General features: G+C 37.9%; 1 non-coding gene across 1 annotated transcript; it reads left to right on the plus strand.

Moving 5' to 3' along the window:
• The first annotated feature begins 19032 nt into the window (after window positions 1–19032).
• On the plus strand, window positions 19033–19104 carry TRNAE-UUC (transfer RNA glutamic acid (anticodon UUC)). The gene has a single exon. It is a non-coding gene; the product is annotated as a tRNA-Glu (tRNA).
• The last annotated feature ends 8501 nt before the right edge of the window (window positions 19105–27605 follow it).

Consider the following 27605-nt stretch of genomic DNA (forward strand, 5'->3'; position numbering starts at 1 on the left):
AGGATTTGGTGATTGAAGCTGCTCATTATATGTTAAGAAAATTTATATTCTCCTGTGATATAAATTGAATAAAACCTTCCCAGATTATTTGCTTTCTGACTTTGTTTATGATGATGAGTGGTTTATTGATTTCTTTAAGTTACTTTTATTTTATGTTGCTATAATTTTTTATTGTGTAAAGTACACACAACTTAAAACCATCTTAACCATTTTTAATTATAGTTTCTATAGCATTAAGTACATTTACTTTGTTGTGCAACCATCACCAATAGCCATCTCCAAAACTTTTTCAACTTCCTGATGCTAGGAGGCCAGGTCCAAGGACCAAGGTGGAGGGGAGGGGGTCCCGTAGGACCAGCCAAGAGGGTTCTTGGCTTCACACAGGGTGGAAATCAAACATGAGCCAGTAAGAGGTGAAAGCAGAGTTCATTGAAGATATAGAGAGAGTAGATACAGACGAATTGAGTGTCTGGGAGACTCGGAAAGGAAAGGAGGGAATCTCCCCCTTTGCCTGGAGTCTGGGGTTTTTATTGGTGATTGTGATCTGGTTTATATGTCCTCTCAGGTATCCAGGAACTGGTCAGAACAAGGACAGGGTCCAGGTGTCCTTCATTAAGCCATTCATCCCCTGAAGTCAGGGATCTTGTCCCTGAGATATCCAGCACCAGTGGTCTGGAGTAAGCACATGCTGGCCTTGCCCCATCATTCCTTAGATATCATCTATTGTGCTGGAAGACTCAAAAGACAGCATTATCTCTTTGTCCCTCACAAGGAGGACATATGCTATTTGCATTGCAAGGCACATGTAGAGTCGGGTGGGGATGCAGGTCCTAGCAAGAACAGCCAGAAAGAAGCAAAAGAAAAAAAGAGAAAGAAAACAGCTATTTCTTTCATGGGGTTCCATCAGTTTCCCTGTCTCATTCCCAGGCAGAAACTCTGTATCCATTGAATGAATACTCTCCCTCCATTCCCTCCTCCCCCAGCAATCTCTATTCTTATGCTGCTATAATTTTGTATCATACTTAAAAAGATATTCCGTACTCCCTATCAATGTTCTCTCATATTTTATTGAGGTATTTTCTTGCTTGGGTTTTTAGATTTAAATATTTAATATACTTTTAATTTATCTTGGTAAAGATGTAAAGGAGGCATATAAATCTACTTGGATGTGCAGTTTTTCCCAATCCATTTATAAATATATTCCCTACCAATTTTTATTCTAACTTGGCCAAATGAATTTAGTCTATTTGGGTACTTTCTATTTTTTCCATTTATTTTTCTGTTCAAGGCATGCATTACACTCTTTTAATTATGAAATCATAAAATATGTTTTAAATTCTGGTACAGCTTGCTTATAATTTTCTTGGCAATTATTTGTTTATTTCTTAATACAAACTTTTTAATTGGCTTGTCTGGTTCCCACAAACATATTCTGTTGGTATTTTATTGCAATTATGCTAAATGTATAAATTACTATTGTGATAATCAATATCATCACGATACTAATTCTTCTTATCCAAGAAGAGAGTCTATCTTTCTGAGGCAAGCAGGGACTGGACCTGGGTCCCACAACCCTAAGTATAAAATCCAGCATTCTTGATAGCTGAAACCCTATGCCCCTTAAGTAATATATTTTTCAGGAATGTGGAAGCAGGATGCTTACCTAAAGGAAGGACTGGACTATGACTAGCCAAGACTAGCAAAGACAGAACCAAATCCATGTGTGCCAAGGTGGACTCCAGCACTCACCTTTCAGAACTTTCTCCCTCATCATAATACTAAAATTCAAGCCCAGGGGTAGAGTTTCAACACACTAATTAGACATGCAACAGTAAAAAGCATGATTGTTAGGTGCTCAAGCTCCAAGAAATCCCCACCTCTACATGCTTAAAAGTCAGTCCTTTCCCTCCTTAGTCCTTTAAAAACGTTGGGGAGCCAGCTTGAATGATCCTTTCCTTTGTGCTTTTCTTTCTTGTGCTCAAACATAAGCCCCAATAAAAAGCCTTGTCTGGAACATCCATTTGGCCCCAGTCAATTTTTATTGTTCTGAGTGCCCAAGGTCCCAACTTGGTAATATTTCCATATGTTCACGCTTCCTTTTGTATCACTCATGAACACTTTAAACGTTTCTTCATAAAGGGGGCACCTGGCAGGTGATATATTCTAATTCAATGTACATACAAAAGTGTCATCTTTAACTCTGACAAGTGAATGGAATTTTAATTGGGAATACATTTTTGGGCCTAAACACTATTATTTTAGTATTCTGTAGGTATTATTCCACTATCTCTGAGGTCCAGTGCCAAAGAAGACAGGTCTGATGCTATTTTAATTTCAGTTGTGTTTGTTTTTTACATTTTGGAAATTGAAACAATTTTTTCTTTATACTCAAGTGCCAGATTTCAAAAAGGATGTGTCTAAAGCATCTCTTTATTTTTTTAATTAATCTTTTCTCTACCCAGTGAGTTTTTTTAATCTGCAGACTCAAGTATTTATTTATTTATTTATTATTTAATTTATTGTCAAAATAATATTTAACATGAAATTCATTATTCATTATCGTTGAATCCAGTCTCAATTTTGTACAGAACATCTCTAGAACTTATGTTGCTTGACTGAAACTTTGTGCCTGTTGACTAGTAACTCCCCATCCCCCCCTCCCCAGCCCTTGGCAACCACCATTTTATTCTTGATTCCATAAATATACTACTTTAGATATTTCATATAAGTGGAATGTAGTATTTATCTTTTTATAATTGGTTTCTTTCATTTAGCATAATATCCTCAGTATTTCCATTCTCATATTGCAGAATTTTCTTCTTTTTTAAGGTTGAATAATATTCCATTATATTTTTATTACCACATTTTCTTTATTCATCTGCTCATGGTGACTTAAGTTCTTTCCATGTTTTAGCTATTGTGAGTAATGCTTCAATGAACATAGGAGTACAAATATCTCTGAGATTCTTATTTCAATTATTTTGGATAAATACCTAGTAGAGGGATGGTGGGGTCATGTGGTAGTTCTACTTTTAAGTTTTTGAGGAACTTTAATACTATTTTCCATAATGGTTGCACCATTTTGCATTCCCACCAACAGTATGCAAGGTTTCTGCATCTTCACCAATATTGTCTTTTGTATTTTTGATAATAGCCATCCTGATAGGTGTGAAATAATATCTCATTGTGGTTTTGATTTGCATTTCCTCATAGTTAGTGATGTTTTTCATGTACCAGTTAGCCATTTGTATATCTTCTTTGGAGAAATGTCTATTCAGGTCCTTTGTCCATTTTTAAATTGGGTTTTTATTGTTTTTACTGATGAGTTATAGGAACTTCTTATATATTTTGGATATTAATCCCTTATCAAGTATATGGCTTGCAAATATTTTTTCTCATTCTATAAATTGCCTTTTCACTCCATTGATTGTTTCCTTTGCTATGCAGAAGCTTTTTAGTTGGATGTGGTCCCACTTGTTTATGTTTGTTTTTGGTACCTGTGTTTTTTTGTGACATATCCATGATATCATTGCCAAAAAACAATGTCATGAAGATTTTCTCCTTTGTTTCTTCTAGGAGTTTTAAATTTTCAGGTCTTATGTTTAAGTGCTTAATCCATTTTGAGTTGATTTTTGTGTATGGTATAAGACAAGAGGTCCATGGGGCGCCTGGGTGGCGCAGTCGGTTGAGCGTCCGACTTCAGACAGGTCACGATCTCGCGGTTCGTGAGTTCGAGCCCCGCGTCAGGCTCTGGGCTGATGGCTCGGAGCCTGGAGCCTGTTTCCGATTCTGTGTCTCCCTCTCTCTCTGCCCCTCCCCCGTTCATGCTCTGTCTCTCTCTCTGTCCCAAAAATAAATAAAAACGTTGAAAAGAAAAAAAAATTAAAAAAAAAAAATAAGACAAGAGGTCCAATTCCATTCTTTTCCATGTAGATATTCAGTTTTTGGTGATAAAACTTTATTATTGCAGAAAATTTTCTTTATAATTTAATTACCATCTCTCTTTTGACTATTTTTATGTCTTTGGACTGCAGAATTATTTGCTTGTTATATTTTCTGAAACTACTGAAATACTTTCACTATTTCTATTCTTTTGGTACATTTGTTTTAATTGTTAAACTTTTTTCCAATTTTTCTATAAAAGTTAAATTTGAGAAAGTCATTTTTGTGCTCTAATTGAATCTCTTCTAAAGGATAATTTTTTTGTTAAAACTGTCAAATGGTTTATCTGCCAGTTCTGTTTCATTCATGTTTACTTGTAGCATAATTCCCCATAAGCATATTGTTTTTTTGTTTTTTTTTTTTCTGTCTGTTTATGAGTCTGTACCTGCTCTCAGCTGCCAGATCACTTAGAGTCTGTCAAGAAGTGGTAAACCCATGTAGGTAAATCTACTTTTTTTCATGCAGGAAACAAGCTTACAAACTATTAAGCCTTTCTTGAGACAGAAGGATGAAGTGTTTTATATATTTATATATATAATCTGTAAACTGCAGTTCCTCAAAGTTGATCCTTCAACAAAGAAACAAAAAGTATATACCCAGATATATTCCACTGCCTAAACCCTATACCAATTTCCTTTATGCACTTTTTTTTTTAATTTTTTTTTTTTAACGTTTTATTTATTTTTGAGACAGAGAGAGACAGAGCATGAACGGGGGAGGGGCAGAGAGAGAGGGAGACACAGAATCGGAAGTAGGCTCCAGGCTCTGAGCCATCAGCCCAGAGCCCGAGCGGGGCTCGAACTCACGGACCGCGAGATCGTGACCTGAGCTGAAGTCGGACACTCAACCGACTGAGCCACCCAGGCGCCCCACCTTTATGCACTCTTTATGCCAACCTCATCTCTTGCATTTAACATGCCTTTTTATAAATATTAAATTTCCTGTTTACACGGGAACCCTCTTGCACTGTTGGTGGGAATGCAAATTGGTGCATCCACTCTGGAAAACCGTGTGGAGGTTCCTCAAAAAATTAAAAATAAACCTACCCTATGACCCAGCAGTAGCACTGCTAGGAATTTACCCAAGGGATACAGGAGTACTGATGCATAGGGGCACTTGTACCCCAATGTTTATAGCAGCACTCTCAACAATAGCCAAATTATGGGAAGAGCCTAAATGTCCATCAACTGATGAATGGATAAAGAAATTGTGGCTTATATACACAATGGAGTACTACGTGGCAATGAGAAAGAATGAAATATGGCCCTTTGTAGCAACGTGGATGGAACTGGAGAGTGTGATGCTAAGTGAAATAAGCCATACAGAGAAAGACAGATACCATATGTTTCACTCTTATGTGGATCCTGAGAAACTTAACAGAAACCCATGGGGGAGGGGAAAAAAAAAAGAAAAGGTTAGAGTGGGAGAGAGCCAAAGCATAAGAGACTGTTGAGAACTGAGAACAGACTAAGGATTGATGGGGGGTGGGAGGGAGGAGAGGGTGGGTGATGGGTATTGAGGAGGGCACCTTTTGGGATGAGCACTGGGTGTTGTATGGAAACCAATGTGACAATAAATTTCATATATTGAAAAATAATAATAAAAAAATAAAAATAAAAATAAATTTCCTGTTTACAGCAATGAGTAGATTTACACAACAGCTAAATCCCCAGGAAATTCTGGGCAAAGAGCTGTAAAGAAGAAAGCCTGTCACATGTATTATTTCATGTCATCCTTACGAAAGCCCTGTGAAGCATAGGTGATGCTTCCAGTCGACAAATGAAGAAACAGAGGGGTCAAAGAGTTAGCCATTACCTCATTTCAAACCATAGTACATGGAGAGGCTGTGGTGTTGAGCTTTGTCTGAGCTTAAAACTGGGCTCTGTTTTCCACACCCTCCCTTGGTTTTGATTCCTAATGAAGAAAACACATCCAAGATTGCTATAGAAGCAGTTTGTGGCTATGACTCAGACTGAAGTAAATCATCACTGAGACCACAAATGAGTACTGTACAAAAACTCATAGGAAACTATTTTCAACTATAAGAAAAAAATTTTTCAAACTTCCTATTAAATTAAATTCATTTAAATTAACATAAAATACCATGGTTGGGCTGACAGCCTGACAAAGATGAAAAACACTGACCTTAGTGCTGGTAGGAGTATAATGGATGAGCATTCTCAGTCCCTTCCAGTGGAAATAAAATGTTAGCAATTTTGTGGGGGGAAAAATGTGTGTATCAAAGAACTTTAAGGGGCTGTTAAAATTTTATATAATAATTCTAATTCTGGGGTTTCATCTGAAATGAGGTGAAAGATTTATGAATCATGTGGTTTGTTTCAGCATGATTTAAGATTAGAAAAAGTTGAAAATAAGTTAAATGTCCAACATAAAAAAAAAATTGTAAAAAAGAATAATCCCACAGGAGAAAACAGGCCAGAAGGAGTTGTGACTAATTGGTTAAGGTGGCTATTCCTGGATGGAGGTGTGGGTAAGTTTTTATTTTTATAACTACACATGGTTTCAAAATTTTCTGCCTGCGTCATTTGATTGTCAGATCAAATGTGGCAGGCCCTGGCTTGGTCCGCTGGAGGCTATTAACAGAGTAAGAAATAACACATAAAATCACATATGTGCAATAAGGCAAGAACATCCTTCTGCCATAGTAATGAGATCATTGAATGCTGATGGGGCAAAAGATCAGAATATAACCAAAGAATCTACACAAATTATAAATAAGCATACAAAAAGGTATTCATCATCATTTGTCATTAGGGAAATGTCAACTAAAACAGCAACGAGATACCACAACACATCTATTAGAATGAATTAAATCCAAAAAGGTAATAAAATCAGTTGCTGGCACAGATATGGAGCAAACGGAACTCTCATTCATTGCTCAGTGGAAATGCAAAACAATACAGTCCTTTTGGAAGATCGTCTATCAGTTTCCTACAAAGCCAAACATACTTTTACCATGTGATCTAACAATTGTACTCCTCATTATTTACCCAACTGAGCTGAAGACTTATACCCACACAAAAACCTACCTATAAATGTGTATAGCTATTTATAATGGCCAAAAGTGGAAGCAACCAAGATGTCCTAGGTGAATGGATAAACAAACTTTGGATGGGGTACAATGAAATATTATTCAGTGATAAATAGAAATAAGCTATCAAGCTACACAAAAACATGTAAATCTTCAATGTACATTGCTAAATAAAAGAAGTCAGTCTGAAAAGACCATATATTATGTGATTCCATTCTTAGAACATTCTGCAAAAGGCAAAACTGTAGAGACAACAAACAGTAGTTGCCAAGAAATTGGAGAGGGAAGATGGTTGAATTACCAAGGCTCTTCTAGGGTAGTGAAACTATTCTGTATGATACCATAATGGTAAATACATAAATCTATGCATTTGTCAAAAAGCATAGAACTTTACAACACAAAGAGGAAGTGTATATGTGGAAATGTTTAAAAATCAATTGGGAAGTCAAGGCCCCTTAAAATGGAATGCAGGCTGTAACAAAAGGATCTAACTGTATTACAAGTGCATGACACAACCTCACAGAAGAGAGCAGGGACAAAAAGTGTAGACCTAAGTAGTTTTAGAAATGAGTATATAAGACTAAAGGCAAAGGATCTGTGCATAAGCATTGCACTGTAGATGGAAATTTTATTTCAGGATATGGGTTAACACATCTGAAACTACTATACACATATATGGAATTGAAAAGAAAGTAGATGGTGAATGCTAAGTGTCAGGTTTCTCACTGTTAAAGCAGAATGTTACATATAAGCATGGGTATAAGGCTAGAATAATCTGTAGGTAACAGATTAGAGCTAGAGACATCAGTATGAACTCGTGTTTAGCTTCACATAGAGAGGCACATATAGAAATATTTATAGATCTGTTAGTATCTATAAATATAGACATATAGTATATGTACACACATAAATTTCCTTGCTCTTTCAGCCAGGATGACCTAGAAGAAATGACATCCCAGTAGCAATGAGCACACCCAGCACCCAGATCTTGATTTCTAATACCATTCTCCAAGGACTCCTTCAAGAAATGGCTTATTCTTGAGACAGGGAATATACAAGATGAGTCTGGAGCATCTTACTGTGCCAAAAAACAAGAAGTGTTAAGATACAGATACACACACATTAACTAACTAATTAATTAATTAATTAATATGGAATAATAAGCTAATTTCCTTTGAAGAAGAATTTCAAAGAATTTATGCAGATACTCCCCATTAAGGAAGGTAGAACATAACTGTCCTTTCATTAAGTGAAGGCTGGGCATTATGACTTCCTTCCAAAGAGTGCTGTCCATTCTTTGGTAGGTCTAATAATCAAATTAAAATAAGACAGATTAACAGGAGAAAAACAAATTTAATTACATACATATAGGGGTCCCTTAAGAATATGAGACCCAAGGACAAGCCAGGTAATTGAGGTTTGTATGTCATGTTGTGCTAAGAAATGAGATAGAGACCTTAGATTTCAAAGGGAGAAGGGTGATTCACAGGACAATAAGAAGAGCAGATGTTTGGTAATTAGACATTAATCCTGCTATACAAATAGGTCATTTATATAAAAAACATATCTCTTGGTAATAGCTCTCTTTCCCAGCCAGGCCCCCTATCTAAATTCTTTCAGGTAGTTTAAGGGAGAGCTAATAGCTTTTATTGAGTCTGCTGGGCCTTGATTGCCATCAGCTCAAAATTGTCCACATGTCAAAGTGGCACGGTTTGGAAAGACTTGTTCTGAATCCCTTCAGTACAATATGCCAAGGTGGGGGGGGGGCAGGAATAATAACTTTATAGTAAAGAAACCTGGCAAATCTCCCTCAGCCAGCTGATCAAGGTTAAGATCAACAGCTGATAATATGTACCCTTGATATGATGTAATGGGAATGGAGGCATTTTACCTCTTCCATTTAAAAACCCATATGTCAAATCTAATCATGAGAAAAATATCAGTTGAATCTCAACTGAAGGGCATTCTGCAAAACATCTGATGAGTACTCCTCAAAACTGTCAAGGTCATCAAAAACAAGAAAGTCTGGGAACTTGTCAAAACGCAAAGAACCTAAGGAGATACAATGACTCAGTGTAAGGTGGTGCCCCAGATGAGATCCTGAAACAGGTAAAGGAAATCAGGCAAAAACCAAGGCAATATGAACAAAATATGGACATTAGTTGATAATAATATACCAAAACTGGTTCATTAATTGTGATAAGCATACCAGACTAATATAAGAGGCTAATAAATCAGGGAAACTGGCTACAGGATATATGGCATATTATGTGCTATCTTCACAACCTTTATGTACATCTAATACTATTCTAAAATTAAAATGTATTCATATAAAATACATAAACATTATCACTATATTTAATTAAGTTCAAGTTTATACATAAATTTTTTAATTAAAAATTATTGAAGTACTGGAAACTTAACTTACAAAATCAATGTAGAAAGTTTGAATCACAAGAAATTTAACCTTGATTTTGAACAATCCAAAACATTGTTGTGATGTTGTTCATGGTGAACTAATTGTTAAGGATGCTGAATCATGCCAAGGTTTCCTTCTATTTTGAAACTGAAACCTTTTCTTCTTATCTCCTATCTAGAGTCACAAAGGCTATTATGTAAATATAGTTTTCAGTGTCCACAAAGAGAACATATTTTGGTAACTTTTTTCTTTCTTTTTTAGACAATTTTGACTGTTGATCTGAGCTAAATATTCCTGGAGTATATACATAACAATTGAATGACCTTTTTTTTTTTTCAGTTGATCTGTAAAGTTTCTCAAGAAAGGGGAAAAGAGTAGGACAAAAAGATGTGAGGAAACACTCTTCAGACAAATAGCTAATTATCTTCTTCTATAAGGAATGGGAAGCAAGTTGAGATGCATTTTTAAAAAGAGTTTGACATATGGGAATGTAAGCTGGTGCAGCCACTCTGGAAAACAGTATGGAGGTTCCACAAAAAATTAAAAATAGAACTACCCTACGACCCAGCAATTGCACTACTAGGCATTTATCCAAGGGATACAGGTGTGCTGTTTCAAAGGGACACATGCACTCCAATGTTTATAGCAGCACTATCAACAATAGCCAAAGTATGGAAAGTGCCCAAATGTCCATTGATGGATGAATGGATAAAGATGGTGTGGTATATATATATAATGGAGTATTACTCGGCAATCAAAAATAATGAAATCTTGCCATTTTCAACTATGTGGATGGAACTGGAGGGTATTATGCTAAGTGAAATTAGTCAGAGAAAGAGAAAAAATCATATGACTTCACTCATATGAGGACTTTAAGAGACAAAACAGATGAACATAAGGGAAGGTAAACCAAAGTAATATAAAAACAGGGAGGGGGACAAAACAGAAGAGAGTCATAAATATGGAGAACAAACTGAGGGTTACTGGAGGGGTTGTGGGAGGGGGGATGGGCTAAATGGGTAAAGGGAACTAAGGAATCTACTCCTGAAATCATTGTTGCACTATAAGCTAACTAATTTGGATGTAAATTAAAAATAAATAAATTAATTAATTAATTAAATTTTAAAAAACAACAACAAAAATAGTTTGACATATACACATACAAAAGAGAGTGTCGTGCAGCTGGTTTTGACATAATGTGAGTCCTTGAGAATTTTATCAAGTCATCTGATCAAAAAGCCCACACTCACTTAAACAAAATGATGTCTCTTCTAGACAAATAAGGCAATTCCCTTGTGAGGGCTTTGAAAAAATTTTTTGTTGCTAAAGCCTGTGAAAAATTCTCAAATATTGAAGGTCATGCAACAGGTGATTTGCCAGGCAATTTTTTTTATTTACAACCATATTCTTTAATTTCTGACTTCAAACCATCAATAACAAATTATGAAGGTCTTTGGAAATGTCAATAGTAGCCAATCCTGAATATTGTTTAAAAATACTGTTTAGAGAGACAGTGTCTCATATTTTTCATTAGCTTTAGCTAAAGAATATTTTAGGGAGGCAAATTTTGGACCTAAATTGCATTCGGAAGCCTTATACCATTTAAAGAAAGTAGATCATGAAACAGTAGGGATTTTGTTTCCTTTCTGTTCTAAAGTGCTGCTCAAGTGAACTATCCTGCCTATATTAAAAATTCTCTAAAGTGTTCTCTTTGGTTTCAAATGTGTTGGCAAAATTGTGCCAGTTAGAAAGATATGCACAATAATTTGAGTTAATAGTGATAAAATATAAGGAAAGCAAGGGGTCAGCCTGGAGGAAGTGTAGTTTATATTGAAGAAACCAATGAAAATTACAAAATATCTATAACCAGCACTCTCAACAATAGCCAAATTGTGGAAAAAGCCTAAATGTCCATCAACTGATGAATGGATAAAGAAATTGTGGTTTATATACACAATGGAGTACTACGTGACATTGAGAAAGAATGAAATATGGCCCTTTGTAGCAACGTGGATGGAACTGGAGAGTGTGATGCTAAGTGAAATAAGCCATACAGAGAAAGACAGATACCATATGTTTTCACTCTTATGTGGATCCTGAGAAACTTAACAAAACCCATGGGGGAGGGGAAGGAAAAAAAGAAAAAAAAAAGAGGTTAGAGTGGGAGAGAGAGCCAAAGCATAAGAGACTCTTAAAAACTGAGAACAAACTGAGGGTTGATGGGGGGTGGGAGGGAGGGGGGGGTTGGTGATGGGTATTGAGGAGGGCATCTTTTGGGATGAGCACTGGGTGTTGTATGGAAACTAATTTGACAATAAATTTCACATAATAAAGAAATAAAGAAATAAAATAAAAAATAAGGATGGCTCTTGTATGATTGCGTGTGTCTGAAGCTTGGTAAAGATCGATCATCATCTATTGGGGACAGAAAATATCTAGTTTCAAGCAGATAAAATTAAATAAGTGCAGTTTTTGAGAGAATACAAAAATAAGACTGAGGAAGAAGTTCTTACCAGGGTTTTAGATGGTGACCAGGGCAAAGGTTGCTCAAAGAACACTGAGAAGAAACCTCAATTTCTCAGCCCCTGAGATGGCTTGATGATGGATTTCTCAGATCTGGATCTATAGACTTTCCCTCCAAAGACAAATAACTTCTAAGATACAAGGCAAGCAGACAACAGGGGATTAGACAAACAGGTAGTAAATACTAATAAACAATTTTATGAAAGAACAATATAAATATACTCTGATGAGTAAAAATCCCAAAAGACCTAATTCCTAAGAAAAACAAATAAACCTAATGCTGAAAAGGCTTTAGCAAAATAGGGGAGTTCGATTCAGCATGTACTCACCACCCTGCCAAGGCACATGGCATCTGGTGCAGGTACAGGCACAAAGTCCAAGATGTGTGTGCCATCACTGAGTCAAGCATACCAGGCCAAGGCAGGAAGCTCTCAGTGCACCTAAGTGGAGCTTTATTTCCATAATGCTCTTCAGCCAAAGACCACCAGGGGCATACCTGTAGCTAAACAAATTGGTTTTATTACTCTTTTCAGTGAGAAAGAACATGTACCATAGGGAACCATGGCATCTTCACAAGAGGCTGTTCCAAAGAATCTATCATATAATTTGGTTTCTAGTTGGCTGAATTGATATGCTCTCAGAAAATGTAGACAATTCTATAACTGGGTATCCCAATTCATCATATCTAGGGGGAGGACCCTCAAGACTATAGAAGGAAAAAGTTATAATTGATCAAGAAATTGCAGTCACTCATTATAGCTGAGAGAGAGGTGTTTGGCATTTTGTGGGTGGCATAGGGACCTTGTTTTTCATCTATACTTAGACAACATTGAAATGGCCTTGCTTTGTCTCACTTCATAATGGCCTCAGAGGGACTTTGTCTGAGTTTTGTGTTCTGTAAGATTGCTTATGTGCAATAGGAAAATAACATGATGTAGATATGAATACCAGACCAACTCCCTGGATATCTGGGGCTGTATATTTTTTTGTCTTTCTCAAAACTAAAGTTTTGGGAAATACACACATACAATTTGAATTAATTATAATATAGGGTGAGAAGTGAGTTATAAGGATGTATAGAAGGTGGAGTAGTGGTATGATGTAGGAAATCATCGAAGGTATGGATGGGGGCCACCATGGAGCAAAGCTTGGTTCTAGAAAAATATCCACAATGAGGTGATATTTAACCTAAGTCTTGACAAATAAGGAAGCATTCCTTAGGTAAAGCAGATGAAGGATATGCACAAAGTTGGGGGAAGAAGGCAATTTAGCAGAGGTAAATTGGCACATACAAAGGAAAAGAGTTTTTAGTACTGCACAGTAGGAGAAACAACAAAGAATACAAAGCATAGAGAAATAAGGCTGTATGTAGAGGCATGAGTCAGATATTAATGGCCTTTCTGAACTGCTAAGGAATTTGACCTTAGATGATAAATAACCATTGGAAGGTTTTAATTAGTGGACTAATGAGATATTAGATAGAAGATAAAACCAAGGTATTGACAGACCAGCAAGGAAACATTTTCAATCATTCAGGAGTTACCCAAGGGAGGTCTAAACTAGGGCCCTGTTGATGGGATAGAAAGGAGGAAGGTGACAGAGACTTTAGGTCTACTTCCTAAAGCCAGAGGTGAATTTTTCATGAAGTAAATGAGGCTTTAGCTTTAGGAAGCTTCACTTTTCACTGGCCCTTTTCAAGACCCTGGGTGTGGCTCACAGACTGTCTTATGTAGTCACAGGTTTTGTAAAGTTTACAAAGTAAGTTATTTTAACTACAATCAGGTAAATGTCTCCTTCTCCTTGGAATTCTGGTCCTTCACAACTCCCCTCAGGTTGGGTGGAATTGGATGGCTATGAGAATTCAAGGTCTGGCTGAAGAAAGTAATATGGGGGCATTAGAAGTTAATAAATAAAAATACCCTTTTCTAGATTTTTTTAATGTTTATTCATCTATTTTGAAAGAAAGAGAATAAGTGGGGAAGGGGCAGAGAGAGAAGAGAATCCCAAGCAGGCCCCATACTCAGCATTTAGCCCGATATGGGGTTCAATCCCAAGAACTGTGAGATCGTGACCTGAGCCAAAACCAAGAGTCAGACACTTAACCAACTGTGCTGCCGAAGTGCCCCTCTTTTCTAGATTTTTAAATATTTTTGGTATTTTTCATTTTGTGTATGTGTAATTAGTTGTCATTTGTCTGCAATGAATATTCACTTTCATACAGAATTTTGCATTCATGAATTTGTATTCTTTTTCTTTAAATGGATCCCAACATTTGTATGAGTGCTGAGCCTCACAGACTTGAACTTCACCATGCTAATCACTCAGTATTATGACACAAACAGCTAGAGGTGTTATCTTGATAAGAACATTTCCTATGGCTCTGGCACTGGAAGATGTCTGCAATGGAAGAAAAGCAGCTTTGCTACTTACAGAGCCAGAAGCTAGCCTGTGGAAAATTCTTCCAATTACCAGACATGCAAAATTTTAACTAGAGGATGGCATTATCATTGGTTTCCTCTTAGGAATATACTTGATACCATTCAAAAACTCCTAGATAGTTTTCTGGATAGGAATCATATAGAAAATAATTTATAACAAGTCCTATGATTGCAAAGCACAAAATCACAGCTATCCTACAAACTGTGAATGTTCATCTGTGTGTGAAATTATGTTTTACACATTCCAACACAATGGGGTTTTAACAAATCTTGACACATTATGTGAAAGTCACATAAATAATACCAAAGTAATAATTCATTAAGAAAAAGATATAAATTTCAAAAAGAAGTGGTAAATAAACTCTTAAATTCTTTGATAATCTAATTAATAAAAAGGAGCAAATGGGGCTCCTGGATGGCTCAGTAGGTTAAGCATCACTCTTGATTTCGTCTCAAGTCATGATCTACGGTCATGAGATCAAGCCTGCCTTGGTCTCCGCACTGAGTGTCTGTCGAGCCTGCTTGGGATTCTTTCTCTCCCTGTCTCGCTCTCTGTCCCTCCCAACTCATTCTCAATCTCTCTCTCTCTCTCTCTCACTTTAAAAAAATAAAAAAGGAGCAAATCATATGAATTCATTGAGAAAATATTTAAATTTCCTGCTGATTTGACACAAAATACTGATTTCAACAAAGACTGAAACAACCACAAAATCTTCTAAGATGCCAGTGCAATGAGACACAACTACTAAACTGGTAAATAAGTGTCAACAATTGAGGGAATATTTGAAATATCCTGCAATGTTATGATTCATGTATGAAAAAACTTTAACAGAAGTTGCTGTAATTTAATAGCAATGTTAAAAATGTATGTTATTACTAATAATGAGTTGAGAAACTAAAATAAAAATTTTCAACTATCAATAACAAAAGAACAATTTTCAAAAATCATGCTAAATTTTTAAAAAATTTTAAAAAGGTGGGGGGGGGCACCTAGGTGGCTCAGTCGTTTAAACATCTGACTTCAGCTCAGGTCATGATCCCGCAGTTCGTGGGTTCAAGCCCCACATTGGGCTTTGTGCTGACAGCTCAGAGCCTGGATCCTGCTTCAGATTCTGTGCTTCCCTCCCTGACCCTCCCCACTCACACTCTGTCTCTCTCTCTTTCAAAAATAAATATTAAGAATTTTTTTTAATTCAAAAATCATGCTAATGACTGCATTATCTTTAGATTCTCTCCACAGAAAATATTACATTCTGTGTCACATGAGGAAAGGATCAGAGTATGCAGCCAAAAAGAAATGTAGAAAAAAAATTAACATGGGGGCATTAGAAGTTAATAAATAAAAATATTCTTTTCTAGATTTTTAAATATTTGTGATATTTTTCATTTTTAAATGTGTAATTCGTTGTGATTTCTTCTTACTCTAAATATTCACTTCCATACAGAATTTTATATTCATGATTTTGCATTCTTTTTTTTTTTTAAATAGATCCTAACATTTGTGTAAACTCTAAGCCCCAAAAACTTGAATGGGCTTCTACTCAACCAATAAAAATCTAAGCCTGTGTGCCCTCAAGAATTATCTCCCTGACAACTTCATTCCTACTGAAAAGCAAGCATGGCTTCATGATGAATGACATCATCTTTTTAATGTTTACTACAGTCTCTTCAATCATATGCTAATTCTCTAAAGCAATGACTATTTTTTTCAACATACTTGGAAATGTAGCTTATTTTAAAGGAGTCCCCATTTTAGAGATGAATTCATAAATGTTTTTTATTCACTGAAGGGAATTTTCTTCTCCCTCTAATAATTCAGGAATTCTCATTGATTTAAATAATGTTGAATTGGGGCACCTGGGTGGCACAGCAGGTTAAGCATCCAACTCTTGATCTCAGCTCAGGTCATGATCTCATGGTTTGTGAGTTGGAGCCCTGAATCAGGCTCTTTGCTGATGGTGTGGAGCCTGCTTGGGATTCCCTCTCTTCTCTGCCTCTTCCCCAATTGTGACGCTATCTCTCACTCTCTCTCAAAATACATAAGTAACGTTAATTTAAAAATTTTAAATAATGTTGAAGTTGTGAATCACATTTCAACTCTGCTTTTACACACCAGAATAAATTTGTTAAATAAATACTCTGTAACTGCTCTTTTCCCACCCCTCAGCCCACTAGGCTTTCATCTTTGCATGGTGACTTTAAAAAGCAAAGTGTCTATATACTGGGAGCAACTGTAGTTTTTTATTGTTGTTGTTGCTGTTGATATTGCTGTTGGAAAACTCAGATTTCAATTAAATAGTATGTTTTCCTTAAGTCTCTCCTATTATTAGGTAAATCTGGATGATCACAGTTAGGGGAAGAATTGTGTTAAAACATGAAATTTCCATTGTAGTAAATCAAAACCAGTGGGTAATTGGCAATTCCATGTGGCTAGCCCAATATAATGAACAGTTACTTTTTAAATAAATGTTTGGTTTGGCTTAGAGAGTAATCAAAGATGCTCTATGGAAGCAATGCCAGTTTTGTGTTTGCTTTGTTTAGTGTATTTGTTAGCAAGAGTAAGGGTGGTTAACATCTTCCTTCCCAACTGGACACATTTTTAGAAACACAAGTTGAGGAACTCGGACTTGCCAAAAAATCACTTTCATAATCTTACTATCATTGAAAAGAAAATAAACCAATCAAAAATTATTGCATATCTATCGTATACTAGGCCCCATGTTTAGTATGGACAGGATAGAGAGACAGTTCAGAATCCTACCCCATCTTAAGAGCCATCTTGTGGCTCTGGCCCCTCCTGCCTCAGAAGGCTCTGCATTCAGGTGATGAGGGGCTGGGGGATGCCAGTCAACTATTGATTTTTCAGAATGTTAATGAATAACCTTGAAGTCCGTGCTGTGCTCTTTGTTCTCCCATGTGGGAGCTGCAGAGAGTGTTAAGAGTAGGAAGAGGCCCCAAGACTCTCTACTGAGAGGACTGCCTCCCAGACAATCCTAATATGCTGCCATCATAGGGTACCTGGCTATGGGCAGCACAGAATTGAAAATGCCGAACTAAATATACACCTTCCACACTTCAATACCTAACTGCCAAGTTGTTCCTACCCATTCCTTCCCTTCCCTCCACAAATGGACTGTGCCCATTTCCATTGTCTGGGTTTGTGTCCTCACTTCTTCCCTAACACTGGATATTTTAGCATTGTTTTACATTGTGCTGCCATGGTTACACATGAGGCTGAGCTTTTTCCCTGAATTTACTGGCTAATCAGAACTCCTTGCCCCCTATCCCTGTGGGTTTCCCCAGATGCTTAGTTTCAGTTGTATGGTATGCATAGTCACCTTTTCCTATCAAACATATTGCGAACATTTCCTTACAATCTATAGAATTTTGACATATTGATGTTATTTATGGTCCCTTTCATGTCGAAAAATGTTTTCAATTCTTAAGAATTTTGATTTTTCATCAGACATTTGAAATTCTTAGAGATTAGGAATATTTTAATCCCTTCACCCTTCTTCCCTTTTTCCTTAGGGTGATCCTGGCCCTCCACTGTGGTAATGTTATCATGCCCCAAGGTGTGTGTATTACTTGCACAGCAGTGTGTCTTGATATTAAGTGTCTGAGAAGCAGTTCAAGAACAATGCGGGGTTTACGAAAATTGAAAAATAGAATTGCTTGGTCATAAACACATTTAGAAAATCCTGACACTGTGCCTCCTTGATCAATTTTTAGGAGTTTCTAAGAACTTCCTTTTTCCCACATACTTGCCAACACTTCACATTTTCACACTTTTGTTTTTTGTCCAAATGCTAGCTGGGAGCCAGAGAGGTTGAGATTTTTTTCAAATTGTTTTGTCCATGGGGTTCCTCTCCAACTAATGGCCTATTCACAGCAAGTTCTCACTTTCATATCGCAGTGTTTGTCTTACTAAAAATCGTGTGTAGTTTCTTATCTATATATTTATCTTTTATGTTTATTCCCAATCTGTGTTGTTGTTGTTGTTGTTTTTATTCCCCCCACCCCCGCCCCCAGGTACGAGTTCTTTACTGTAGTGCAATGTGTGGATTTTTCCTTTACTTAAAGTTTTGGGTGTTTTGCTTTGGTTTTATTAATGTAAGGCCAATCCTAAACAAGATCGTGAAAACAGTAGTCTCCGAAGGCCATATTCGCCCAAAACGTTCCCCACAGGTTATTCCGGGTTTCATTCATGCAGGCATCTAACTGTGAAATTCCAGTTAAAATGCCCTAAGGGCTAAACTCTCATGATTGGAAAAATCTGGTCTAATAAAAGGTTATCCGCAGCGACAAACCCGGAGAACTGGGACCTGGGGAGCCAATCTCAGAATTTGTTCCTTGAGCCATTTAGTCCATTCTTATCCAAATCTCACCGTGGGAGCTTTTTAACAGAGATTTCTGGAGATTCAGTCCTGGCTGCAGCCTCTCTAAGCAGGGAGACAAGCAGGCCGCGGCGTCCATTAGACAAAGCACCCGCTCCCACCCTTGGGCGGAGAAAGCGTAGGGAGCTCACCGCAACTAGGGAAAGCCGAAAAGCCACGCATGCGCAGAAAGCTGGTGCGGCAGGAGGCGGGGTCGAACACAGAAGGCGGAAGCTGAGAGAATGTTTCAATTTACTTACACGGCAGGCCGGAGGTGTCTTCTCCCACATGGTCTAGCGGTTAGGATTCCTGGTTTTCACCCAGGCGGCCCGGGTTCGACTCCCGGTGTGGGAAAGGGTTACCTTTTAGAACTCTCTCAAAATTATCACCCAGTCAATTTAGACCATTCCTAGCAAAAATGTATTAAATATAGCTGTAATTACTTAAATAAAACTGTAATTACATAGGGGGAACGTGGAGATCGGAACGCCTAGCTTGTGATACTCAAGCCAGAAAAGCTTGCTTGTGTGGTTAATTAACTTCTTCCCATCATACAATTCATTTATAATGTTACAAGTGATCATAATATTTAGTGGTCAAACTCTATTAGGTAAAGGATTTTTTTGTTGTTCCTACTTTATTCAGATAATTTACATATAACACTGTGTACGTTTAAGGTGTACCGCATGATGGTTTTTACGTTATATATTTACCATAGTAGCGTGAGTTAATAAATACCTCCATCACCTCACATAATTACCAGTTCTTTTAGACTTCTTAGAATTCTTATGTCCTGGCCAATTCACTGCTGTCTATGCCAACACTAAGTGTTTCTGGACCAAAATTAAAGAGACGGTGAACAATAGGAAGAGAGAAGGGGCATGAGAAACCTGCACTCAAGAGCAGCTGATATTTGAGAACTCAGTGGGGATGGCAGGCTGCTGTCCTGAAGCAAGAGTCACTAAGGCTGAGATAAGAAATGAGAGGTTTCCAAATAGAAGTACAGCTTTAACAGAGGTTTAACAGAGGTAGAGAGTGAAGGAAAAAACCAAATCCATTCACTTAGCGAACTTTCACAGAACGTGTGGGGAAACTGAAGCGTGGAATCAGCTTCTGGATAGAATCACACATGTGCTTAGGTTGAAGTCAGCACTCAGCAAATTCAAACTTTCAGAAGCAGAAAGAGCCTTGAAACTTTCTCAGCTTCTAAGCCATTTCCAGGAGAGAAATAAAATATTTTTCTATGAATAGGCCTACATACTTTTAATTATAAGTCTAGATGAGTAGTGGTTAATGCACACAATACTATCTCCTTTGAAAATTCTATTGTTTGAATGAATCCTGTGCCATTCACTGGGATTGATCAATCATGTGAGCAGACTCATGGTATACCAGTTGCAGATGTCTTGGGCTTGATTTGGACAATAAAACCATTTGAGAAAATATCCAAGGCCTCTGAACCATCCATAAACAAACAACATGAGCTACACACAGACATAAAATTTATATGGGGAAATTGTGCATGCATAGGCAGTCACTTCCATTCTTTGAATTTGAATTTTATTTTCTTAGTCTGGATGGAGACAATATAGATTTGACCATAAAGAACATTTGAGTGTTCTGCAAATTATTGCTTCAGACATTGTTCATTATGTGACATATGACAAATTCTTTTAAGATTTAATTCTGAAAATTAAGTTAAATTAAATCTGTAAATACCTCTCAGACTGATTGCCTTCTCTCCATTCATACTCCCATTGCACATCTCCATGGTACCACTGGCTTTGGCCAGAACTATCTTAACAGCCTCACCCAGGGCTGGCTACAGTGGTAGATATAGAGGAGACTTTACATCTCACTTTTGGAAAAACCGATGAAAATATTTCATTCATTTAAGATAATCCCATCATACTACCCTGAATATTATGCCCTTGTACAGAAGTGAAATACAGGTGGAAAGCTGAGGAGAATGGATGTCAAATAACCAAAAGGGTAGGCTGTTCTGGTTATTTTCTTGTTTGCTCTTGCCTTCTTTCACATCTTTCATATGTTTCTCCTTTTTGAGAGGGCTGCAACTCTGCAAAATTCATTTCCCAGACTCCCTTTCCAGTAGATGTCTGGTTAGCTTTTACCCAAGGGAAGTACTGGCTGAAAGACTGAAATGTGTTAAGAAAGCAGAGCCATTTTTTTTAATGCTTCTGATGTCTTTGGTAGCAGTGGGCATCCCTGATGGCTACTAGCAGCTGTAGACTCTGGTCTACAGGGGCTGCTGTCAGCTGTGAGCCACCAGCGGTGTCACAATGGGTGGCAATGGACTCTACTGCTTCTTAAAGTTTCCACAGAGCATAGTGGGTTTGAAAGTCACAATGTGCCTCTAATGGCAATGGCAGTGCCCACCAGTGACATGCAGAATGGTGTCCTACCTTCAGGAGCTCTTCACCACCTCTTCTTTTTTATTCTTTCAGCCCTAAGTGAATTGTGGTATCTGCAGTTACTAGTTTCTGAATAATCTAATTTTACATCCTCTTTAGCTCCTCCAGGACTTCTAAAAAGTCTGCAACTGATTCCCTCTGTTAAATTTCCTGTTTGAAATATTTGTTTTCTTGACTGCAGACCAAGAGACACAAGTATTGTTACTGTGTAATTGCCATCTACTGTTATCCTTTTAGCCTTACTGACTTTTTGAGGGGAGTTGAGTGAAAAACTTATTCTGTATGTCAGGGAAAGTTCTTGAAGAAATAATATTCACCTAAGGCCTAGAGGATGAGTTAGCAAGGTGAGGGGATATGCAAATGTACATGAGTCAAGTTATTCTCAAGATCAGTCTGCCTTTTACACAGGTCAAGTAGATGAGTCAAAAACTAGATACATCATGGGAAAACTCCTGCATCTTTCAGGTCTCTGTTGGTGGTACTAATCTCTCTAATTCTCCCTAGGATGCATAATTGATTTTGGCTTACTCTTTTGGTTAGAAGGGGAACTTCCAGGGGCTACGATTTGTCTTTTCTGGCCATAGTAGTCCTCATTCCAAGATTCAGGGAGCAATATGATAATGCTGATTGCCAAGTAATACATTTGAACTGAATATAACAGAATCAGGTGTGTCCACAGACCCACTGGAACAACTTTGAGATAGACAGAAGCCAAAACTTCCTTTATCTCCTAAGCTCCAATGAACCACATAAAAGTATTCAAAGGCCAGGAGGAACAAATAACAACAGCAACATTAATACTAGTAATTCCTAGTTGCCTAACCACAGGAAAATATTTGTGTTAAATTAGCTAGTGTTAAGTCAACGGAATGAATGGCTATATATAGGTCCTCTGGGGAAAGGGTTGGGGACATATTTACAGCCTATTCTTGTGGCAGTGTTGAGGGGGGGGGGTTCTTTCTCAAGTGGAACCAGTCTACCCTTCCTTCAGTAGGATACCAAACTATGAACTAACTTGGCTTTTGGTACCCAACCACATATGCAACACATTTCCATTGTCATGACTCAAGCCACATTCTGGTCACCAAATCTACAGTTTTTTAATTGTATATATCAAATAATACTTTATCAAACCACCCATGTACTTAATTACTAGGACACCACTGCCAAGGATCCCTGTTGTTCCAGCACTGCTTCAGTGACCAAACCCACTTTTGTCCTGGCAGCTTGGCTTCTTGGACTTTGCTACTCTGGGATTCCATGATTCCCATTGAATCAGGAGCCCTTGTAGTTTTTCCCAGTGATCCTGGCATGTGGAAGACTGACACCAAGGGTTTTTCAAGCTTCTGGTGTTCCCCTTACAAATGCATTTCTCAATACCTTAATGAAGGAACTATTTTCTGGGCCTCTCTTGGGGGTATAGTAGATGTACAAGTGTTTGTGTCTCATTTTATAAATTCCACTGCAACATGACAATTTGTCTAAACCTTTAAAAATATTTGTCCATCCTATATCACCCATGTATGACTTTATAATTCCAATGGAGGTGGGCCATAGTTGGTCCAGGTTTCAGTTAATTAACCAAGCAAACTTGGACTTATAGCCACTCCCAGATACTCAGACTAACACATGGAATGCATATGCACAAGTATGGCCCAATCTAATGTTATCTCCTGCCTCCTTGGTGTAACGATCTTAGGATCCATTTCCACACCTATTCCTCACCTTTCTTCTAATATAAATTGGCATAATCTTATAATTATTTCAAAGTCTAAACTATCCCATGCTGGGTCAGACTTTATACCCGACCTCACGGCAGGCCTAAGATTGAGTTCCAGTTTGGGGTCTGGGAACTTTGGAGGGTGACGAGAATAGCCAGGTGTAAAATGGGCATCTCCTTGCAATATAATTGCCATGGTTAAAATTCATATTGAGTCTCTTGGTGTGCAAAGTGTAATCTGCGAGCCAGCAGCATCAGCATCTTCTAAGCACTTTCTGGAAATGCAGAAAGCCAAGCAACACCCTAGACCTACTGAGTCAAAATACGCATTTTAACAAGATACTCAGGTGATTCTTATGCGCATTAACATCTGAGAAGCACAGATTGAGTCTTGTAGAAAGGAAGACTAGCTTTCTCAGACCCAGGGAGGGAAGCTGCTTCTATAGCAAGAAAAAGCTCAAGGAAATTTGGGGCTTCATAATTCTCAGATTTAAATCTTCCCATTCCTTGTTTTGGGGTTCCATTCTTTCTTAACCAATGCACTGACTTTCACTTAAGTAATATGGAAAAGCTATGAGTCAGGTTTACACTGTAATTCCACAATTGGCAGAATCAAATTGTGGGCTTAATTTTCAGCAATATCCCTTATGTCTTATTTCTATAAAGGATAAGGAATTGTCTGAGGGCCATCACAAATGATCTCTAGTCCTCTGGCCATATATTGAGTTGAGAGTTTAAATCCTTGAGTGATTAATTTTCTTTTATGTAACTCTCTAGTACAGTCAGAAATAGCCAGCCCACCATCACAGTAGTTGATTGTAGCAGTCTCTTGGTCTCCCAACATCTTACCTTCAACAGACTTTTTATTTCAGGTAATACCAGGTTGTGATTTAAATAAATATCTTGCCTCTGCATATGTGATTTATCAGTATCTTTTTTCCCCACTGATAATGAGGTTATTGCAGCGTTTAAGTCTAGAGAAAGATAATTCTGAAATTTTCTTCTTTAAGTGCTTATTTCCTGAAGGCTCTGTTGGCTACAAAAATTGTGTAAATGGTTGTCTAGTTAGACAATCAAAAAACATTTCAGATATTTCTAATAGATGTAGGGATAGATGAGCAAAGAGGAAGGAGGTGGCTTTAGCAAAACTCAGGAGCATCACACTGCTGACATTGTTGGAGCCTGCTGATAATATAGCTGGAACCACCCAGACTGCTAATTCAGACTGCAATCACTCAGTCATTTATGGTGGCCACTGCAGAATAAGTGGCCAATGCCACTTATTTAAACACACTGCCCCAGCTGCTTGAACTACTGAAGCTCATGGACAGCTCCTGTTACTTCTGTTAGAAATGCCAAAGACACTGGAGCCTAGAGTCAATCACTGTACTTAAAAAGACAAGAAGAAGAATATGCTCCTTCCTCCTGTTACTGTCTTCAATTGACTGAGCCTAATCTGATTAGGCCAGCTGGTCAGGTGAACTGGAAATGTGTGTAAGATTGCAGCCTTCTGCAATATAGAGAAGAAGTATATGCTTATGCAGACAGAAGGAATGATGGCAGCCATCTTTGAGACAGCTCTGACATCTATGAAGGTGTTTACTTTGGTTTCAACTTTTCCAAGCCTAACCCACAGTTTCTCAGTATTGTGTTCCACTGCTCTATCTCTAGGCCCTCATCTCCTTTTCCCACTTTGTCTCCAAGTGCCTTGTGCAGATACAAACATGGCTTTACTTGCAGCCTCAGTAAAGGATGCTTCATTTTTGTTGATAAAGCAAAATGCTTATAAAAAACAAAACAAAAAAAAAGACAGTTGACTTTTTATTGAAGCCTGCTTTATTAAAAGGCATGATGAGTTCTTCTTAATGCTTCCTGCGGGAGGAGCAAAACAAGTGAAATTATCTTGTGACATATAACCTAAAATATGATAGTATTGGCTGTGACCCCTTTTCCTAATATTTGTACAAACTGCAAAAACCCTGGTTTCTTACCAGCTGGTTCACTTTCAGTTTGCTATCACACTTTTTCTTATAGTGCTATATTTGTTTTATTCTGGTTTGTTTGTTAATAAAAACAAATTGTTCATGGCAACATCTTAATAAATCCTATTAATTATTTTAAAAAGGTATATTAAAAAAAAGACCTCAAATAGAGTTGCTTATACTAAGCCCCTTGTCATTAAACCAATACCTAACTTAATTATGGCTTCAGCTCTCTCAGAAATGGAATCTTAAATTTTTTTTTTAATGTTTATTTATTTTTGAGAGAGACAGAGACAGAATCCAAGTGGGTTAGGGGCAGAGAGAGAGGGAGACACAGAATCTGAAGCAGGCTCCAGGCTCCGAGCTGTCAACACAGAGCCAGAGACAGGGCTCAAACTCAGGAACTGTGAGATCATGACCTGAGCTGAAGTCAGTCGCTCAACCCACTGAGCCACCCAGTTGCCCCAGAAATGGAACCTTAAACCAGTCAATCAGGAATCATCCGATCAGCACTAGTTAGGTAATCAGCCTGACAGACCCTTGCCGGAAGAAAGGAAAGTAACCTTTTAGTAACCAGTTGCTTTTTTGCCTTGTATACCTTCCTTGTCCCCACTCACTTCTGCCTATAAAAGTCTTCCATTGTGTACAGCTCCTCAGAGCTCCTTTCTGTCTGCTAGATTGGATGCTGCCTCATTCATGAGTCACTGAATAAAGCCAGTAAGATCCTTAAAATTAACCCACTTGAATTTTGTTTTTTAACAAGAAGCTAATATTATATCTACCTTAAGATATAAATAAGTATATAGAAAATATGTCAATAAAGAGAGAATACAAAAGCATAAATGTTTACTGATGGTAAAATTGTGTTCAAATTTCATATTTTGGACTTTGACTACAGAGGAGCAAAGCCCTAAGAGCACACATTCTCTTTCAGATAGGATCAGGCAGGTGGTGGAAATCCTGGTGAGCTCTTTAATATGTCCTAGAGACAGATATCAAGCTCACAGAACTAAACATCTACACCAATACCTACTGTAGTGTAAGACCAAAAGTTCATTTAAGAAGCATGGAATGACTATTCTAAGTAGTCAGCATAACCAGCTTTTGTGGACAGCCCAAAAAAGATGACCTAATTCTTACTCTCTAGGATGTTTTTGCAAGGAGTGGTTGTTAGAGGGGAAAAAAAAAAAGGTAAAAATGTTGATAATGTGCCTATTAATTCTCCATTCACCCACACAGGAAAACCTGAGGGTGTTTTTGTTGCTTCTTTTCATTCATAATCTACATCTAATCAATCATGATGCTTCTTTTAGTTGATCCAAAGAGCTTCCAAGAGATTCCCCACCTCCCTCTCTTCAACACTATACTCTTAGGTCTGGGCCCAAAACATCCCACCTAAAAGATCATGAACATTGGCTTTCTTAAACATTCAGGAGAGAGACTTTTGGACTGAAATGGTGTCAGGTGCTGGCTCTGACACATCTAAGATTTTCCACTACTCTGTCTATGAAGACTCCTTAAAATGGCATATCATGGCCAGAAACTATGACTCTTTTCAGACTGAGATCCATTTTTATCTCCTACAACCAAAGAAAGCAAGCATGGTACATGCATGATTAAAAGGTCCCCTGTTAGACCACTGGAGATGGAGTTGGCTCACCTCCTGCAAGTAGTGGGATGCCTATAGAGAGAGAGTACAACTGGGCCCCTACTGCTCCAACTTCAGCCCCTCAACCCATCCCACTCCCCTCAGCCACTGCTTCCACACAAGTTAAAGTTAGAGGACTCAGACAATAGGGCAGGCATCTCTCAGTGGTAGTAATTCCCCACAGGACTACTGCCTATTGAGAGGGAGGATTCCTACCCTGCAGGAGGCATGATCAAAGTGACTGGTGATATTTCTAGTTACATTTTCCTGCATATTCCAGGAGGCTCCCTCCTCCCTTACTGCCATCACCAACTGTAGTATCTTCCCTGCCTATGATGTGTTAGGAAGAAAAAAATTTTGACAATGTTTAGTATTATGGGGGTAACTTTCTGAATCAGACATAAAACTGCTTCCCACCAACTCCCTCTCCGTTTCTCTCTCTCCATGTCTAGACTGCAGATCCAGAAAACAAGCCAGCTCAGCTGAGCTCCTGACAAATTGCTGCAGTGAAAAGGGAAGACAGTTATGCACAATGCCATTCTGGAACTGCAAAAAGCCTGAAGAGTCCACAGGTCATTATAGAGAAATGCTAGTGGATCACTTGCAAGAATCTGCGGGTCCCACAGAGCACATTACCAATGGGCCTTGGGAAGTGCTAGCAGGTTCTATAAGGAATTCTTTTAGGCTGCTAGTGAATTGTTCATACAAGATATTCAGGTTCAAGAGGGACAACTGATCCTTCTTTTTAGCTCCTGACTCCCTGGCTGAGCTTCACCAGTGGGTCAGAATAGAAATGCAACAGAGGGATTCAAAGAAAGCTGGGGAAATATTTCTTAAGTCCCTGCTATGGATCTCAGTCAACAGAACCAAAGATGATGGTGGATAGGGGTAGTTCTTATAAGCCTTGTGACTCCAAGCATGTCCCTGGTGCTGGTAAACAGCCTTGGTGCAGCAAGTTGTTGGAATTTAGAAGACAGAGAGAAATAAAGAGAGAGAAAGCATAAAGCCCTTGGGTTTGCTTTGCTCAGTGGCCCTAAATAACCTTAGAGACATAGATGTCCTCTAACAGTAAT

The sequence above is a fragment of the Puma concolor genome, chromosome B3 (assembly GCF_028749965.1).
Source record: "Puma concolor isolate L17-30 chromosome B3, mPumCon1.1.hap2, whole genome shotgun sequence".
In the NCBI taxonomy this organism is placed as follows: domain Eukaryota; kingdom Metazoa; phylum Chordata; class Mammalia; order Carnivora; family Felidae; genus Puma; species Puma concolor.